This window comes from Gallinula chloropus (assembly GCF_964237585.1).
Source record: "Gallinula chloropus genome assembly, chromosome: Z".
Taxonomy (NCBI): domain Eukaryota; kingdom Metazoa; phylum Chordata; class Aves; order Gruiformes; family Rallidae; genus Gallinula; species Gallinula chloropus.
Window position 1 is genome coordinate 76,552,205 of NC_140089.1, and position 10,066 is coordinate 76,562,270.

Sequence of the window (10,066 nt, forward strand, 5' to 3'; positions counted from 1 at the left end):
GTTGTTTTCCTGAATGCTTATGAAGTATCCTTACCTATCCCCTGCTGACTTCAGAGAGCTGGAACAAGCTTTCTTGAGGTCTGTTTTCATCCCCTCTCAGAAAACTGTGGAATGGATGGAAACAGAATTTTCAGTGGAAAATTGGTCAGGATTTTATATATAAAAGCTAACTAGTCCCTGGTGTAAGCCCTCTGTGCAGTTTGGTTGGGATACAGCAGTTTCAGGAGTTGACTGTATGAATTATTGGCAGTGGAATTTTAGTTGCTATCATAAAAATTCTGAGCTCGTTGAGGTGGGAATCTAGTGACCTTTTTTTGATGTTGCAGTGGAGTTTCAGGCAGAGAAGGACCTGGTGGTGTTGGTTGACTGCAGGCTGAATATGAGCCAGCAGTGTGCCCAGGCAGCCAAGAAGGCCAATGGCATCTTGGCTTGTATCAAAAACAGTGTGGCCAGTAGGTCTAGGGAGGTGATTGTGCCCCTGTACTCGGCATTGATGAGGCTGCACCTTGATTACTGTGTCCAGTTCTGGGCTCCTCACCATAAGAAGGGCATTGAGGTCCTGGAGTGAGTGCAGAGAAGGGCAGCCAGGCTGGGGAAGGGGCTGGAGGGCAAACCCTATGAGGAACGGCTGAAGGAGCTGGGGATGTTTAGCCTGGAGAAGAGGAGGCTGAGGGGAGACCTTATGACCAGCTACAATTACATGAAGGGAGGTTGTAGAGCGGTGGGCGATGGTCTCTTCAGCCAGGTGACAGGAGATATGACAAGGGGAAATGGCATGAAGCTGTGCCAGGGCAGGTTTAGATTGGACATTAGAAAAAAAATTTTTACTCAAAGAGTTGTCAGGGCCTGGAACAGGCTGCCCAGGGAGGGGTTAGAATCATAGAATGGTCTGGGTTGGAAGGGACCCCAAGGATCATAGAGCTCCGACCCCCCTGCCACAGGCAGGGACACCAACCTCCAGGCCTGGATCTACACAAGGCTGCCCAGGGCCCCATCCAACTGGCCTTGAACACCTCCAGGGACGGGGAATCCACTACTTCTCTGGGCAGCCTGTTCCAGCACCTCACCACTCTCTGTAAAAAACTTCCCCCTAATATCTAATCTAAACCTTCCCTCCTTTAGCCTTAGTCCATTCCCCCTTGTCCTGCCATTATCTGCTCTTTTAAAAAGTTGAATCCCCTCCTGCTTATAAGCTCCCTTCAGGTACTGGAAGGCTGCAATGAGGTCCCCCCGCAGCCTTCTCTTCTCCAGGCTGAACAAGCCCAGCTCCCTCAGCCTCTCTTTGTAGGGCAGGTTCTCCAGCCCTCTAATCATCCTTGTGGCCTCCTCTGAACCCTCTCCAACAGTTCCACATCCTTCTTGTATTGGGGGCCCCAGATCTGGACACAGTACTCCATATGGGGCCTCATGAGGGCAGAGTAGAGAGGGACAATCACCTCCCTGTCCCTGCTGGCCACTCCTCTTCTGATGGAGCCCAGGATACCATTGGCTTTCTGAGCTGCAAGAGCACACTGCTGGCTCATGTTAAGTTTCTCATCCACCACAATCCCCAAGTCCTTCTCAGCAGGGCTACTCTCAAGAAACTCTTCTCCCAGTCTGTATCTGTGTCTGGGATTCTTCCATCCCAAGTGCAACACCTGACACTTGGCAGTGTTGAACCTCATTAGGTTCCCCCGGGCCCATCTTTCCAGCCTGTCACCTTCCCTGGATGTGTTCAAAAAAAGGGTTGATGAGGTACTTAGGGATATGGTTTAGCATAGGATGGGAATGGTTGGACTCGATGATCTTCAAAGGTCTTTTCCAACCTTGTGATTCTGTGATTCTGTAATGGTGTAACCAGTGGCTGTTTTTTGAAAGCATGGGAATTAGAGCTATGAAAATCAGTGGAGTTCTCTGGGTTGCACTTGGACATCTCCACTGTCACATGCTCCCTGGGTGCTTGGTATTTAGGAGTTAAATGAAGTCAGATTTCATCCATAGTGTTCATTGCTGACCAATAGTTACTCTTGCTCCAATTCTGTGTGATTTGTAGGCTAATTAACCTAAAGTGTGTTTTGAAAAGTAATTATGACTTCATATGACTAAATCTGGAAGACTTTCAACAAAGAAATAGACTACAACTGTAAAAGGACACAAGTCCACTGCATTCCACTTAACAAATGTTCATCTCTTAGCAGTGAAGTGGGGAAAATCTTTTTATGAGGGAAGATAAAGCATGTGCAAAATCTAGTCTATCCTAATAGCAATGCTTTGGGAAAACTGTGATACTTTTTATGATTTAGGTACTATAACATACTAAGAACAAACTACTGTAAATTACACTACTGGAAAAATCATAGTATATAATCTGCCTTTATTTTGCAATCTAGAACTTGTAAAATATTCATTAACAGTATTAGTGGGAATGGCAGAAAGCTGCTATCTTTTCAATATTTATTCTTGCTATTTTAAAACAACCATCACAATGATTTTTACATATGAAGTAGTAAAACAGATGATTCTTTATTTTCTGCAATTATTATAATTTGTATTCTATTAAATTTATCTTATAATACTGTAAATTTGTGAAAAATGCAGTATTTTGTTCCAGTTTTCATTATTGCTGTAATTACTTGTGATTTGAAGGGCATTTACCATACCAACTAGATGTTACTTTATGAAGGATAACTTTCTATGAGTCTTCTTAAATCTGACTTATTCATTACAGACAAGTATGTGCATCTTAATAATCTTTAAAAATCAGACACGGTTAATTTTTTCCAGAGCAACTCATTTTGAGAGTCTTGTGATCTTTCTGAAACTCTCACATTCCTTTTCCCTAATGGGCTCTGCAGGAACCCGCGCTGCCTCATGGCAGTTCTCTTAATACTAGCTGTGCCTCTAATTAAGTAGTCTAGTCTGAAGCTGAGACACTCCTACATTTTTTGATGATGTTAACAGAAAGAAACTCGGCCTTCCTAGCAAAGAAAAAAAAAAAAAAAAAAAAAGCACCTTGAACTAGATCCCTTTCTACAACATTGTCATTGATTGTGTTGCATTATGTTTGGTATCTTCTGTTTCAGCCATACGGTAAGCGCAATCAGGGTTGCTCTGTATTTCTGTTAACATGCACTAGAATGTATTCTTCCTCAGCATGCTTCTGTGTGTGCGTGCCTGTGTTTTAGATGTAATTGGCAGGCAATAATAGTATGCAACTTCGGTCATTTCTTCAGGATAATGTTGTTATATATGACATATTCTGGTGAGTTACAATAGATAGCTGTCACTGTAGGAATTCATTGCTTCCTCTAGAAATATTTTGTATTTCTGTAGAGGTATCTGGAACATAAGGGAATTAATTTGTAGGCATAGGTTTAGTAATAGAAGGTCTTCATTCTCCCGCATCTACCAAGATAGGCTGTAGGAGTGCTGCTGATGGATAGACTATCTTCTTTTGCCTTATGATACAAGTATGTGTGCATAATCCTTGTTTTGAAATTCACTGAGTTACAAATTTTTCTCTGTAGTGTTCTAAATTATTGTTGTACTGGATATATTTTTGAAATGTGTGTTAAAATATCTAGACAAAGAGTTAAGTTGGCATGAAATAAATAATTTCTGCAATGCATTTTCCCTGGTGTATTTTAGATATTCATACTTCTCTGAAATGTTTTGGATAGTGATCTTTTAGAGAAATTTGACATATTTATTTCTTTTTCCCACACAGACATTAACGGTACTTAGAAGAAAAGGCAGTCTTGTTCTGGTCATCTTTTTGCACCTTCTTTAGAGCAGATTAAAAATGGAAATTGAGAAGAAGCTTACATACCTAGACATGCTGTTGTTAGAGTCCAGGGATGAGACTTTGGGTCAGTACCTTTACTGACAACTCACCCCAACCACAGAAGCACAATTAGCTTCTGTGAATGCAGGGAGATGGAGAAGCACAGCCAAGCTAGCTGAAGGTGAAGGTTCCTTGGGGAAGCTCCTGTATGTTCCTGGGGCTGACTGGGCAGTAGACATCTTCATAGGGCATACCATATGATGGAAGGTAGGGGTCCTACATCCCTCCCTCCTTGCCATAAACAGTCAAACTAGGATATAACTCTTTCTCATCCATTGCTGAGAATAGAGGCAAGAGACTATTTCCATTACAGCTGGGAGGAGACAGGCAAAGTGAAGGACTGAATACCTCTTTATTGCTTGCATATATATCACTATTGTCTTCCCCATGTAAATAATAATAATAATCATAAAGAAGATTAAAAAATCAAATATAAGGTGATGGAGGAGAAATGATTTACTTTAGGTATTTTGTTTTCTTTATATAGCTCCAATAGCAGGGTGTATGTTTCAGTTTGGATTTTTTTTTCAATTTGATAAAGTGGCATTTTTCTTGAGAGGTACAGAAATCTGGATATTGTAAATCAAAAAGTCATACCCTGAAGCAAGACGTAATCTTCTCAGTACATCAGAATATTTGTAACTACTAGCACTGCTTGATTCCTGTATTTGATTATTTGTTGTCTCAAAGACTCACACCGCGGTAGGAGTTGGAAGGCACCCCTGGAGATCATCTAGTCCGACTCCCTGCTAAGGCAGGATCACTGCAAGTAAGGTTGCACAAGATCACATCCAGGTGGGCTTTGAACCTCTCCAGAGAAGGAGACTCCACAGCCTCTCTGGGCAGTCTGTCCCAGAGCTCTGTCACCCTCACAGAGAAGGAGTTTTTATTCATATGCAGCTGGTCTGTGCCCACTGCCCCTTGTCCTGTCGCTGGCATCACTGAGAAGAATCTGGCCCCATCCTCCTGACACCCAACCATCAGATATTTATAAGCGTTAATCAGATCCCCTCTCAGTCTTCTCCAGGCTGAACAGCCCCAGCTCCCTCAGCCTTTCCTCATGAGAGAGATGCCCCAGTACCCTCATCATCTCTGTAGCCCTCCCCTGGACTCTCTCCAGCAGTTCCTGATCTGTCTTGAACTGGGGAGCCCAGAACTGGACACAGCACTTCAGGTGTGACCTCACCAGGGCAGAGCAGGGTGGGAGGACAACCTCCCTCAACCTGTTGACCAGGCTCTTCCTAATGCACCTCTGGTACTGTTGGCCTTCTTGGCTGTTGTCTCCTGTACTTCATCTGCAAGTGCTGTTTCAAGTGAGCTGCAGGAAACATCTTGCAAACTCGAGACCACTCTACACCGTTGGTGCAGTAGGAATGTCTTGGCAGTGTTAGTAAAGATCTCTCCTGTCACACCCCTTCTGGCACTGTCACCCTTCCCTGGTCTGTTGCACTGCTGAGCGGGTTTTTCCTGGATCTTTTTGTTAGGCAGCTTTAATATACGTGGGTTCAGAATAATGTAGTGCGTGATGCATGCAGATACCAAGAAAGATCTGTATCAGAAAGTTCAGTGGACCAGTGTGAGCCTTCTGAGGTAATCCAGTGACTGGTGTTTTCTCTATTTGCAGGAGAAGAGGTAGGGGTAGAGGAGTGATCTGCATAGGGTTTCAATAGTCTTTTTTCCAGACATGTTTTGGATGTTGAAGTGATCAAGGTAGTTAATGAAGCGTGCTCTGCTTCCAGACTTAGTGCTACAGGTAGCTACTGTGAGCCCAACTTAACTAATGCAGTTCAGAGGATGGGAGTCACCCGTACTACATACTACATTTCCATTATTAATTGTCAGGTGTTTATTTGCTCAGAGAGCAATATGAATTCTGTTGCTTAACTGTCAGCAGTTACTAATGCAGCTACCTTGTGTGCTCAGTGAATTTTAATTCTTCTGAAATAGCACTTGATTGGCCATGTACTTAACAGTTCGACGGTTGCGAATTAACCTTGCTCTGCCCTTCTTGCTTCACCTCTGTCCTCACAGTGCCATAGTGTGCCTCCTGCAGTGTGTTTGTTCGTCCTGGTCTCTGTAATAAAGATTTTAACTCTTCCTCTGCATAAATTCCACGTCTTTTGCATCATCTTGTTATGCCCTGGTTCATTACACACCATTGCCTTTGGCGTTTTTTGAGAGCTTTATCAGGAAGACAAAGTAGGTCAAGGCCCAGCTTGGACAGAAGACACAATCTTTCCTCCTTTCTCAGGGAACATGATCTGAGCTGCAAAGAAAGATTTGGCTCATAAACAGAGGTCAGGTATTGGAGTGGTATATGAATTATGCACAAACACAAGAAGAGCTCTCAGTATCCTTTCACAGAAACAGCTCATCTGGTTAAAGGTGTGTATTTTGAGTCGCTCAGTAAACATCAAAGCAAAGGTGTAACTGAGGTACTGCCTTAGTGCCCAGACATGCTCTGTGGACACCTGCTAAGCCCTTGAAATCCAAATAAACACTTGCAGTTGGAACAATTTGCTGTCAAGTGATTTCCAAAGCTTAGGAAAGGTCATCTATTTTGTGTAAGCTTCACAAAAGCTGAATGCTGATGGGAATTTTTTTGTGTGTGTTCTGTGTTTCTATTGCCCTGAGAAGCTGGCCCCTTCCCTAAGCACTAGTGCCTTTGGAAAAATACCATGCTTTTTATTTTGGAAAATTTTCCTGGGTTTTAAATCTATGGGAACTAAGCAGAAGATGCAAAAGCAGTATATGCTGCTACAGCGTATTTTAGTGAGCAAACAGCAACTTTCAAGCCCAGGTTTCACAAATAGGTAGATATTTATTGCAGGAGGCTGGCACTCGCAGCAGTTGGTGTGACAAAGCATCACCCTCCTCAGCATGCACATAGGTGGCTTGTGTGTTGCACAGCATGTGAAAAGGAATGAGGCAAAGTGAACCCAGGGCAGAGAGAGATGGGACAAGGGAAGTGGGTTGAGAGGCAAAGCAAAGCGTGGGAGGGTATCTGAGTGGCGGTGACAAGGAAGGTGTGATCTCTTGCCTGCTCCTGGGGTAAGCTTACACTTCATGCTGCTTGCAGCCTCACCTCAAATTTTCTGTAGGAAATCTGATAGCAACATGCTGATGGCTGGTGCCCAAGGACTAAGAATGTGTAGATTTGACTGCAGAGCAATGATAAAAGCCTATGCTGGGCTCAGTACTGTGCAAACTCCCTGTAGCTTCTGCCTCTCTTAGTGTCAGGTATGTAACCTGGACGCAACCCAAGGCTCAAAGTTAAGAGTCCCCATACGAAAGGAAAAGGAGTGAGGGAGCTGGGAGAGAAATTGAGAACACTAGCAAGCGTGGTGCAGTTCAGACTACCAGAATAAAGGTGTATCTCATGTTACTGCATCTCAGAGATGGTGCAGTAGTAGCTTGGGAAGACACAAACAGTTAGAGTCAGGCTTTCTGGACTAATGCTTAAAACATTTCTGCATGGCAGCCGAAACCAGCCGAAACTGTCAGGTCTGAACAATAAACATTGCAGAGTCTGTGGCTACAGGCTTGAGCAGACTGATGTGCTGTAAAGAGATCGCCAAGCCGGTGCAGAACACCACAGCTGGGATCTGCAGGCTCAGGGGACCAGATGGGTATCCAGGGTCTGTCCCAGGCACTCACAGAGGTAGGATCCCCTTGCTAAATGGGGCAACAGCATGAGCTTTGGTCAGTGTCCCCTCTTGTCAGTTCTGAGTAATTTGGAACAAATTTAGAGCTTGAAACCTTAAAAAAACCCCAACTTTCCAGAAAACAGGATGAACTTTCTTCCTGTTTAAGCAGACGTCTGTAGAAATGCTGTAGCAATATAATCACAAGTTCAGTCATCATTTATCGGGAACAATAATTACTACTGAGCCTCAGAAGTTAAGAGCTTGATTCCACTGTTGCTGAAATACAGACCTTTGTCACTAGCAGCACCAGACCATGTCTTGACATGGTTATTTTTCTGAGAACTGCTGCAGAGCCTGTCTGAATGCACATGTATATTACAAATACATTTTATTTATATTTGAATAAAGAACAAATAGGAAAAAAATCTTCAGATAAGTTATATATTCTAGATATTGGAGTCCACAGCTACTTGATCCTCCTGAGGGAGGGAGCTGTAATTTTCACAGTGTGGCAGTTAATCACAGACTGGTTTGGGTTGGCAGGGACTTCATCCCAACCCCCTGTCATGGGCAGGGACACCCTCCACCAGACCACATTGCCCAAAGCCCCATCCAACCCAGCCTTGAACACTGCCAGGGAGGGGGAAGCCACAGCTTCTCTGGGCAGCCCGTGCCAGGGCCTCACCACCTGCACAGGGAAGAATTACTTCCTAATACCTAAGTTAAATCTACCTTGCTTTACTTTAAATCTATTGCCCCATCCCCTTGTAAACAGTCCCTCTGCAGCTTTCTTGAAGGCCCCTTCAGGTACTGGAAGGCTGCAGTAAGATCTTCCTGGAGCCTTCTCCAGGCTGAACACCACCAACTCTCTCAGCCTGTCTTCATAGTAAACGTGCTTCAGACCCCTGATCATCTTCGTGGCCCTCCTCTGGACTCACTCCAACAACTCTGTGTCTTTCCTATACTGGAGACCCCAGTACTCCAGGTGGGAGGAGAGGAGAGGAGAGGAGAGGAGAGGAGAGGAGAGGAGAGGAGAGGAGAGGAGAGGAGAGGAGAGGAGAGGAGAGGAGAGGAGAGGAGAGGAGAGGAGAGGAGAGGAGAGGAGAGGAGAGGAGAGGAGAGGAGAGGAGAGGAGAGGAGAGGAGAGGAGAGGAGAGGAGAGGAGAGGAGAGGAGAGGAGAGGAGAGGAGAGGAGAGGAGAGGAGAGGAGAGGAGAGGAGAGGAGAGGAGAGGAGGGAAAGGAGGAACAAGTCTTTGGAGAATTTGGGACTGAAGCTTATCTTGGACGATTTGTCATTATGCAGCACAAATCCGTGCCCATTTCCTAGTTAAGAACAAAGGTATTTAATTGGGAGCATGAGGGCACAGACACTTCCCCATAGCCAGGGGATCTTTCTGAGAGGTTTTCTGCCTACCTGACCTCTAGCTGTTGTTTGACTCTCATTGCCACAACTGGGTTCCAAATGGAATGAACTGTGAACTCTTTGCTTCCTTTTGCCTCAAAGCTATGAAAAATCAAGCATTACTCATTCCTCAGTTTTGCAGAAAAGGTTAATTCTAGCCTCTGAAGGGTCCAAAGGAAAAAGAAATGGAGGCTGAGTTCAAGGCTGTGTGCTAAAAACACCTTTGCGTTTAAACCATTGGAAATGCCACGTGGGTTAACATCAGAGTAGGTCAGTCCCTACCAAGGTACCAAGTATTCTGGTGGCCAGGACTGACCTAATTAATGTAATAAAGGGTACGCTAGCAACACTGACAGGTTTGGAGTGGCCAGATAAACAGTCCTGGTCATTTCTGTGTTCAGTTCCTTAAGCAGCTTGGATTATCTGCAAAGCCCATCAGCATTCCTCAGTCCCAGTCAGTGGCTTCTTGAGTACCAGGCTTTAGAAAATTAACTAAGGCTGTAAAACTCATTTAGTGGAAGTTCTCTCTCCCTCCTCCATGCTTGTACCACATTGTTCTTTACCACACTATTCCTAGGCAAAGCTTATGCTGCAAAATAAGAGAGACTGAGACTTTAGATAAACACATTTGTTGAGCTAAGTCCTGTTGTTTCAAATCCAGGGATTTTCCTCAGAAATCTTGTCATTTGAATAAAATACAAAACATTTATAGGCATGAAATTCAGGTCAGTGTCATTCTCCATTTAGCGACGATACATCAACATGGGGTTGCTACCCAAACTGAGGCACACGGAAATAAAGCAAGCACAAACCTAAATATATCTCCGATTTAGGCAGTGTGACATTTTCTGTGTAGACTTGGTTTTTTTTGTTTGGTTGACACGCCTGGTCATCAGTGTCAGAAATCTTGTGTTGGTGGTGTGGGTAAGGCACCATTCCCCTACCTTAATATTTAATTCAGATGCCAGCGAGGGCACTGGAGGAACTTGGGTGGTACGAGGTTTCCTTTGCAAAGTTTACAAAGCACTTAAATTCATCGACTCTCTAGCCCAGGGACTTTCCCAGTAAAGAAGCTTCTTAGAAAGAGACAACGTGCTGAGTTAGGGGTTCCTGACATCTGGCTCTTCTGAACCGTCACAGCTCAGATCCAGACCAGAACAAACACTGAACTCCTGGCCATGTAAGAACTCAGT